The sequence below is a fragment of the Molossus molossus genome, unplaced genomic scaffold, assembly GCF_014108415.1.
Source record: "Molossus molossus isolate mMolMol1 unplaced genomic scaffold, mMolMol1.p scaffold_m16_p_2, whole genome shotgun sequence".
Lineage (NCBI taxonomy): Eukaryota > Metazoa > Chordata > Mammalia > Chiroptera > Molossidae > Molossus > Molossus molossus.
This window is the reverse complement of record NW_023425355.1, coordinates 24,906,051-24,916,344: the sequence shown is the minus strand read 5'-3', so window position 1 is coordinate 24,916,344 and position 10,294 is coordinate 24,906,051. Positions and strand designations below refer to the sequence as shown.

General features: G+C 36.0%; 1 pseudogene; it reads left to right on the top strand.

Annotated features, from left to right (window-relative positions):
• The first annotated feature begins 4,216 nt into the window (after positions 1–4,216).
• LOC118636138 lies at positions 4,217–8,861 on the top strand (annotated as a pseudogene).
• The last annotated feature ends 1,433 nt before the right edge of the window (positions 8,862–10,294 follow it).

Here is a 10,294-nt window from a genome sequence, read left to right as displayed (position 1 = left end):
TCCAGCACCCATTTCTGATAAAAATGCTCAGTAATCTGGTAATAGAGGGATCATATCTCGACATAATAAAGGCCATATATGAAAAACCTACAGCCAACATCATACTCAATGGGCAAAAACTACAAGCATTTCTCTTAAGAACATGACAAGGATGCCCACTTTTGCCACTCTTATTCAACATAGTACTGGAAGTCTTAGACACTGCAATCAAACAGGAAGAAAAAATGAAAGGGATCCAAATTGGAAAGGAGGAAGTGAAAATGTCTTTATTTGCAGATGACATGATACTATACGTAGAAAACCCCCAAAGACTCCATCAAAAATCTGCTAGACTTAGTAAATGAATTTGGCAAAGAAGCAGGATGCAAAATTAACATCAATAAATTGATAGCAATATTATATACCAATGATGAATTCACAGAAAGAGAAACTAAGAAAACAATCTCATTTACCATTGCAGCAAAAAAAATTAAGATACCTAGGAATGAACTTAACCATAGAAATAAAGGACCTATTTGCAGAAAACTACAGGTCATTGCAAAAAGAAATAGGGGAAGATATAAAAAAAGTGGAAGCACATACATTGTTCATGGTTTAGAAGAATTAACATCATTAAAATGTCCATACTACCCAAAGCAATCTATAGATTCAATGCAATCCCCATCAAAATACCAATGACATACTTCACAGAACTAGAAAAAATACTTCAAAAGTTCATATGGAACCAAAAAAGACCCCAAACACCCACAGCCATCTTGAAAAAGAAGAACAAAGTTGGAGGAATCTCATTACCAGATTTCAGGTTCTACTACAAAGCCACTGTAATCAAAACTGCCTGGTACTGGCACAAGAATAGGCAGATAGATCAGTGGAACAGAGTAGAGAACCCAGAAATGGACCCAAGACAATATGCTGATTTAATATTTGACAAAGGTGGCAAGAGCATACACTGGAGTCAAGACAGCCTCTTTAATAAATGGTGTTGGGAAAATTGGACAGCTACATGCAAAAAAATGAAACTAGACCATCAATTTACACCCTACACAAGAATACACTCAAAATGGATATAAGACTTAAATGTGACTCATGAATCCATAGAAGTCCTAGAAGAAAATGTAGGCATCAAAATTTCAGACATCATGCGCAGCAGAATTTTCACTGATACATCCCCTAAGGCAACAGAAACAAAGAACAAAATGAACACATGGGACTACATAAAACTCAAAAGCTTTTGCACAGTAAAAGAAACAACCACCAAAATCAAAAGGCAACCCACTCTATGAGAGAGCATAAATGCCAGTGCTACATCAGATAAGGGGTTAATTTCCAATATATATAGAGTGCTCATACAGCTCAACAAAAAGAAGACAAAGAACCCAATTAAAAAATGGGCAGAGGAACTAAATAGACACTTCTCCGAACAGGACATACAAATGGCTAAGAGACATATGAGGAAATGCTCAACATCTCTAATCATCAGAGAGATGCAAATTAAAACAACAATGAGGTATCACCTCACACCTGTCAGAATGGCCGCCACCAAAAATTATCAAACAACAAATGTTGGCAAGGGTGTGGAAAAAAGGGGACTCTAGTACAGTGATGATGGGAATGCAGAATCTTGCAGCCACTATGGAAAACAATATGTTGTTACCTCAAAAAATTAAAAATTGAACTTCCATTTGACCCAGTGATCCCACTTCTAGTTATATACCTTAGGAAGCCTGAAACACCAATCAGAAAGAACATATGTACCCCCATGTTCGTAGCAGCACTATTTACAATAGCTAAGATCTGGAAACAGCCCAAATGTCCATCAGTAGACGAATGGATAAGAGAGCTGTGGTACATATACACAATGGAGTACTATGCAGCTGTAAGAAAGAAAGATCTCTTATGCTTTGAGATGACATGGAGGGACCTGGAAAGTATTATCCTAAGCCAAACAAGCTAAACAGAGAAACACAAGTATCATTTGATCTCACTTATTTGTTGAATATAATGAACTGACAATCCCTGTTAGAGGGGGTGGTGGGGAGAGATAAACCACAGAACTTATATGCATGTATGCATAAACAATGGACATGGACAACAAAGCTGGGGACAGGGCATGAAGGGTGATGGAGGGGGGAATCAGTGGGGGAAGAAGGAGAAACATCTGTAACAAAAATTAATTAACTAATTAAATTTTAAAAATTAGAAAAAAACAATGCATTATAAGTATTTCTATGTTTTAAGTTTTAATAATGGCACAATATCTCATTCTGTTAACATAAGATAATTTTTTTCAACATGGATTTGTTGGTTAATCACCGTGTACCTTTTTCCCATTGTTTCACATGTAGAATGTTTCCATTTGTTTTCTCTCACACATAATACTATAATGAGCATGTTTATTTATATAGTTTATTGCTTACTATAAAATATCAGCTTAGGATGTATTTCTATAACAAATGTTTCTTGATCAAAGGGAATGCATGCCTTTACTGGCCTTACTATATACATATCCCATATTCTTTTCCAATTTTAAATTCCACCAATAAACATATATGATAACTTTGTAAGTACTAAGCATTATGAGTTTTAAAAGTTCATAACATATATTATGAATACAGTTGTCCCTCGCCCCTTTGCGCTTTGACTTTCCCAGCTTCACTCTATTGCGGTTTATTTCTACTTTGCAGAAATTCATTTATCGTGGTAGAGTCAGGAACTGATCAACCGTGATAAATGAGGGCCAACTAGTCATGATCTTTATAGTAACTACCACAGTGAATTGTTCAGCAATAGTGAAGACATAATAACTATATATTGCAGGAATATGAGGCATCTCACACCACGTGGTAGAGAAATTAGATGATAGTGAAAAATATCACATTAATATTTAGGAGAAGAAAATGCTTTATGAACCAAGATATTTCAAAGAGGAAAGCCCAAACATGACAAATACATAACAGTAAAGAAGAATGAAGAAAGATAATTAGGAAACAACCATAGACACAGTACCAAAACGAGATAAGAACAAAGATTTTAATGTATTTAAGGTGCTTAGACAAGTACTTGGCACAAATCATGTGCTATATAATTGTTTAGTATGATGATGATGATGATGATAAATTTGATTGCATGTTAAGTAATTTAATTCTCTAAAAACTCTGTGAGGCAGGTATTATTATTGCTGCCATTTTTAGGTGGGGAAATTGAGGCATAAAACCATTAAATAATCTGCTCTATGTATGTGGCAAAGCCAGGGAGTTGAGTCCAGATCCATGCTTTTAACAATTGCACTGATCTGCTTTCTCTTAAAGAAAATGATTATACAAGTAAAAGAACATTTCTAAAGCATCATGGTACATTAAAAAGTTAATGCAAAAATAAGGAAAATTAGAAATTGAAAAGAAACAGTTTGGGAAGTTCACATGTGATAATATCTCTCAAAGAAAAGTGTGATGACAATTCTCTAAATGAACTAGTAGAGGAGTAGGTAGAAGATTTGAATTTGAGAAGGAAAGAAGTAATAAACAGCCATTTTGGAGAATGAATCATGGGTTCAATTTTTTCCTTCATTCAACAAGTATTTTTTGAAGCCATATTAATGTGCCAGGCTTTGTTTTAAGTGCTGGGGATATGGCAGTAACACAAACACACACACACACACACACATACCATGGTATACCAATGGTGAAAATTACTAAAAAAGGAAAAATAAAGTAAAGGATTTTTAAAGAGTGCCAGTGGTATTAGAGAAAGAGTTTTATTTTATGAAAGGAGGTCATAGTCTCTGTAACAAGATGGTATTTATGCATGAAACTGACAGAAGTAAAGGCATGAATCATGCAGATATTGGAGGAACATTACATTCTGGGCAAAGAACAGCAAGCACACAATCCCCAAAGTTGGCTATGATTGATATTTACATGAAAGAGAAATAAGACAAGTATGACAGAATGAGCAAAGAGGAGACGAACTCATAAAAGTGATGGTGAGAGGGCTTATAGGTCATGGATAGCCCTGTAGGCTATTGTAGGTACATTTTACTCTGAGTGAGATTGGAGGTCACTGCAGAATTTCAGTAAAGAAGTAACAAGATCTTGCTTATGTTTTGAAATTACTCAGGTTGCTGTGTAACAAACACATGTAGTGGGAATGGCAAGGGTAGAAGCAGCAGCTATTTCAATAATCCAGACAAGAGAATATGGGAGTTTGTACTAGGATAATGGTGGATGAAGAAACATGGATAAAATCAGGATCCATTTCACAGTGTGGACTGGTACTTACTGGTAGATTAGATTGGGGGAGAGATAAACAAATAAGTCAAGGTCCTGGCCAGTGTGGCTCCGTTGGATGGAGCATCATCCCATACACTGCAAGGTACTGAGTTTGATTCCCAGTCAGGGTACATACCCAGATTGTGGGTTCGATCATGGGTGGAGGGGGGTAGGGATACTTCTTTCTCACATTGATGTTTCTCTCTCTCTCTCTCCCCCTCCTCTCTCTAAAATCAATTTTTAAAAAATCATCTGGTGAGGATAAAAAAAATAATAAGTCAAAGATGATGGTTAAGTTTTTAGTTTAAGTAACTAGGAAGGTGGTGGCGTCAGAGATAGGGAAGAGTAGGGGAGGAGCAGATAGATAGGTGCAGACTTCATGTTTATTTTTCCACACAGTGTCCTCAACTGGGGAGTAAGTACCCCTTGTGAGGTCTTTGAGGATCACTTAAACATAGTTGCAGAGATTACATTTGAGGAGGCATGTTAAATGAAAGGATTTATTATACTTCACAGGTCACGGAAAGGGAGGCATGGCATTTCCAGAGGGCCATGCAAAGCCACCCCAATATTTATAAACAGTATATGGAATATATGTTATGTGTATGTGTATGGGTATGTGTATGTGTATGGGTATATGTATACATATGTAGTATATATGTGTCTGTGCATATATAGAATACATAGAAAACATGAAATAATATGCAGCCATTAAAAAGGTTAAATTAGATCTATATGTGCAGATGAGAAAAGATATTGGGTAAAAAAAAGCTTATTACAGTATGTATAGTAATTTTCCCATTTATAAAAGGGAATCACATAATATGCATTTAAACTGGGATGTATGTTTATTTGTGTGTGTTTGGTGTAATCTATGCATGAATGTGAAAATAAATTAAAGAATATTAACCTTCGAGATCAGGTCTAGGAAGAAAAGAGGCTTTTATTTTATCTGTGTGTAAGGTTCAACTTCTGTGTAAATGAGCATAGCGTATGTTGTAAATGTAACAGATGATGGGATTATGAGATTTTTGTTTGTTTCCAAGATATAAAAGTGAATCTAATTAAAGTTTTAAAAATTTAATAGGTGACAAAAAAATTGAGTGCCATACCTAAGTTAAAAGAAGCTACAATACATGAGTGCCCTACAACCTGTTATATGAAAATCATGGATTTACAGAACTGTTATAATAATGGGTAATACTGTGTTACAATGAATTTACCAAAGGCTCAGTCAAATAATCATGACAAATTACATTGAGTTATTTTCTTTTTTCTTTTTTTTTTTTTTTATCCTCACCCGAGGACATTTTTCCATTTTTTGTTCAGGTAGAGTGGGAGAGAGAGAGAGGAACAGAGAGAGAGAAACATCGATGTGAAGGGACACATCGAGTGGTTGCCACCCACACAACCGACCAGGGCCGGGGACAAACTGCAACCGAGGTACGTGCCCTTAGCGGGAACCGAACCCGGGTCTCTCCGGACCGCAGGCCGACGCTCTAACCGCTGAGCCAAACCGGCCAGGGCGAGTTATTTTCTTTTTAATAATTCAATTTATATGCAGCCCCAAATTGTAGATACCAACAATTTTAGTCATCCTAGGAACATGTCAATTGCACAAAATGAGACAGTTAATAGGACATTTCATCTGCTGAGATAGATTTTCTCTAAAATAATACATTTTATATAAATAGCATAACTTTTGTAATAGCATTTATATTTTGAGACTTATTTAATACTTCTAACAAATTTTCTTTTTTAAAAAATTGATGACAATATTATAGATGTCTTCCATTACCTCCATTTGCCCCTTCCACCCAGCCCCCACCCCACACCACATTATTGTCTGTGTACATGGGCTATGCATATATTCATATATGTTCTGTAGTTAATATCTTCCCACTCCCTCACCCTCCTCCCCTCTGAGATCTGTCAGTCTTTTCCATGTATCCATGCCTCTGAACCTATTTTGTTTGTCAGTATATTTTGTTCATTATATTCTACATATAAGTGGCATCATGTGATATTTGCTTTTCTCTGAATGGCTTATTTTATTAGCATAATAACCTCCAAGTCCCTCCATGCTGTCTCAAAGGTAAGAGATCCTTCTTTTATACAGGTGCATAGTATTCCATTGTGTAAATGTACCACAGCTTTTTTTATTCACTCATCTGTTCATGGGATATTTCCAGATCTTAGTTACTTTAAATAATACTGCTATGAACATTGGGTGCATATATTCTTTCTGACTGGTGTTTAGGAATTCTTAGAATATATTCCTATAAGTGGGACCACTGAATCAAATGGCAGTTCCATTTTTAATTTTTTTGAGAAAACTCTACACTGTTTTGCATAGTGACTGCACCAGTCTTCATTCCCACCAGCAGTGTACTCAGGTTCCTTTTTCTCCACATCCTCACCAGTACTTGTTGTTTGTTGGTTTATTGATAGTAGCTATTCTGGCAGGTCTGAAGTGGTAACTCATTGTCATTTTAATTTGCATCTCTCTTATGATTAGTGACACTGAGCATTTTTTCATAAGTCTCTTGGCCATTTGTATATCCTCTTATTCAGCATAGAAGTTTTTGATGGAGTTTTTAGGGTTTTCTATGAACAATATTATGTCATCTGCGAGTAATGACAATCTTACTTCCTCCTTTCCAATTGGGATGCCTTTTATTTCTTCTTCTTCTCTGATCTCTGTCTCTAGTAATTCTGGTACTATGTTGAATAAGAGTGGTGGAAGTGGACACCCTGTCTTGTTCCTGATAATTAGGGAAATGCTTTTTGTCTTTGCTCATTGAGTATAATGTTGGCTGTAGATTTTTCATATGTGACCTTTATTATGTTGAAGTATGATCTCTTTATTCCCACTTTGCTGACAGTTTTTATCATAAATGCATGCTGAATTTTGTCAAATGTTTTCCTGTGTTTATTGATATAATCATGTGATTTTTATCCTTCATTTTGTCTATGTGATGTATCACATTTATTGATTTGCAATTATTGTACCAACCTTGCATCCCTGGAATAAATCCCACTTGGTCATGGTGTATGATCTTCATTACGTAATGCTGAATCTGTTTTGCTAATATGTTGTTGAGAATTTTAGCATTCATTAGGCATATTGGCCTATAATTTTCTTTCTGTATAGTGTCTTTATCTGGTTTTACATTTAGGAGAATGCTGGACTTATAAAAAAAGCTTGAAAGTTTTCTTTTCTCTTGAATTTTTGGAATAGTTTTAGAAAGATAGGTGTTAGTTCTTATTGAAAGTTTGATAAAATTTTCTTGTGAAGACATCTGGTCTAGGAATGTTGTTTGCTGATAGTTTTTTTTATTACTGCTTCAGTTTTATTTGTTGTTATTGGTCTGTTCAGGTTTTCTAATTCTTCCTGATTGAGTTTTGGAAGACTGAATGTTTCTAGGAGTTTGTCCATTTTGCCATGTTGTCCAGTTTTTTGGCATATAGTTGTTCATAGCTTTTTCTTACAATTCTTTGTATTTCTGTGATATCTGTTGTTACTTCACCTCTTTTATTTCTGAATTTATTTATTTGGGTCCTCTCTCTTTGTTTCTTGATGAGTGTGGCTAAAGGTTCATCAATCTTGTTTATCTTTTCAAAACACTAGCTCTTGGTTTATTGAACTTTTGAAATTTTTTTAACATCTTTTGGAGAGGTGCATGTGGAGCTGGTAGAAGCAAGCATGTCTTTTCAAGCAGAGGTTGTGGAGACTTTAATCAAGGTGGTAGAAGTGGCAGTTTCAATTTTGGTGGCAGCAGCAAGCAACAACCACTTCCAAGGTGGTGGCGGCAGTAATTTCAGAGGCTCAGCAGCAGCAGAAGAGGATTTGGACCTGGGAGTGGCTGTGGCAGCTTTAACAAAGGCCAAGACCAAGGACCTCTAAAACATATATATATATATATATATATATATATATATATATATATATTTAAATATGTTTTTATTGTTTTTAGAGAGAGATGAAGGGAGAGATAGAAACATTGATGTGAGAGAGAAATATTGATCAAGTGCCTCCTGTACGCCCCCTACTGGGGATCAAGCCCACAACCTGGGCATGTGCCCTGACCAGGAATTAGACTGGGACCTCTCAGTCCATGGGACAGTGCTTAATCCACTGAGCCATACCAGCCAGGTGAGAACATGTAGTTTTATTAGGAGAATTCCTGCATCCCTGTGAAGATGACACAGTTTGTAAATGGACCACCAATCAAAATAAGGTGATTTATTTTAATGCTCCAGTTTATTTGGGAAAAAAAAAAGAACAAATTGGAAAAGTGGATGAAATATTTGAACAACTTAGAGATTTAATTTTTTAGTTAAGTTGTCAGAAAACTTGAAGCCATCATTCTTTAAGATAACTGCATACATTTTATATAGACCCATGTAAACTGCTGCCACTGCAGGTTTTTACCTCGACCTCCAAGTGAGAAGGGACCTCCAAGAGGCAGTGGCAGGAGCAGTGGAGGAGGAGGAAGAATAGGAGAAGGTGGCAGAAGTAGTAAAGGTGGTGGTTTTAGAGATGAAAGAGGAAGCACTACAGGTGGAATCTTCAGAGAGAGAGGCCATTAAGTGTAACAGTTGACAGAAGAACTTCACCAGATCTCTTATTAAATAAAAATGTGAGTGCCTGGCTGGGGTGGCTTGACCCATGCACCAAGAGTTCACTGGTTCAATTCTAGATCAGGACACATGCCCAGGTTGTGGGCCTGTTAACCAGTGGGGGGAATGCGGAAGGTGACCAATCGGTGTTCTCGCTCATTGATGTTTCTCTCTCTCCTTCTCCCTTTCCCTCTCTCTAAAATCAATAAAGTAAAATAATTTCAAAAGAAAAACAATGTAAGTGAGATTTCTGCATTAACCTGCGTGATCTACTTCTATGGATCAGAAATTTTTTCTTGAGTGAGTCTTGAAGTACTGGTTACTATATGACAGTGACACTCAGATGTCAACCTCATGCAAATATGAGTGCAACAGAATAGGCACTTATGTTCTAAAAGAGTTTGAACAAGTATTTTAATGTTTTCTATAATGCTTGGAACTACGGTTGCTTAATAATTGGACAGTTTTTACAGGAAAAAAAAAATATTGAACAGATGCTCTATTTAATTCATGTTTCCTAGTTATAGTGATTACAACGTCAAAAGCCTTATTAATTTTGTAGGTTATTCCCATTGTTTCTTCCAGATAAGTTGCATCACAAGTCTACCTAGAAACCATTAAGAAATAATACCAGAGATCCGATTTCATCTGTGTGCAATAATGATTTAAGAAATGTACATGAAAAGAGCCCTTAAAAAGTTAATGTATACCCCTATTGTTAGTAGAATTAGTTCTACTACATTGTATAGTGGGAGAGATTCTGAGATTTAAATTTTACCTAATATCAAAATTATTCATAAATGGGGGTGAGAGGGTTTAATAAGATATCTGGATTAAGCAACTACATCCGTTTATTACCACATCCCTGCACGTTTTCACTATATCATCAAACTGAGTCAAAATGTGACAGATTGGTGAAGATGGACAGGGCCAGGTGAAAATGGACTGAGGGCATATGTAACTGAGAGGAAAATAAATTGGGTTTCTCACACACACAGAGCTATAAATCATGAAGAAAAATCCAAAAAGAGTCTGTGAGTTACTTTTTCCTTTTTATCTCTGGAAAGTTGGAAAACCAAATATTTTCTTTCCAGTTCATTTGGATTTTCTTGTACTTTGAGAAAGTATGCAAGTCCTTACAGCAGAGACATAAAGATACAGCTGTTTGACCCTTTATCCACTGTGTGAGTTACACCTTCCTAATCTTTCATTAGGTATTGGCAGGAACAGTCTAGCCTTAGTTATAAGTGATAATGAATAAAATCATCACTATCAACTGTTGCCACTTTAGGCAGATCCTGCTGGCTCTCCAGAGAGGGGTTTAGGTGAAGTTTGAGCTCCCTGGCTTTCTAAACTTTCATTCTGCCTCTCTCCAACTTTTAGTTGGCTAGGTTTTCTTGCTT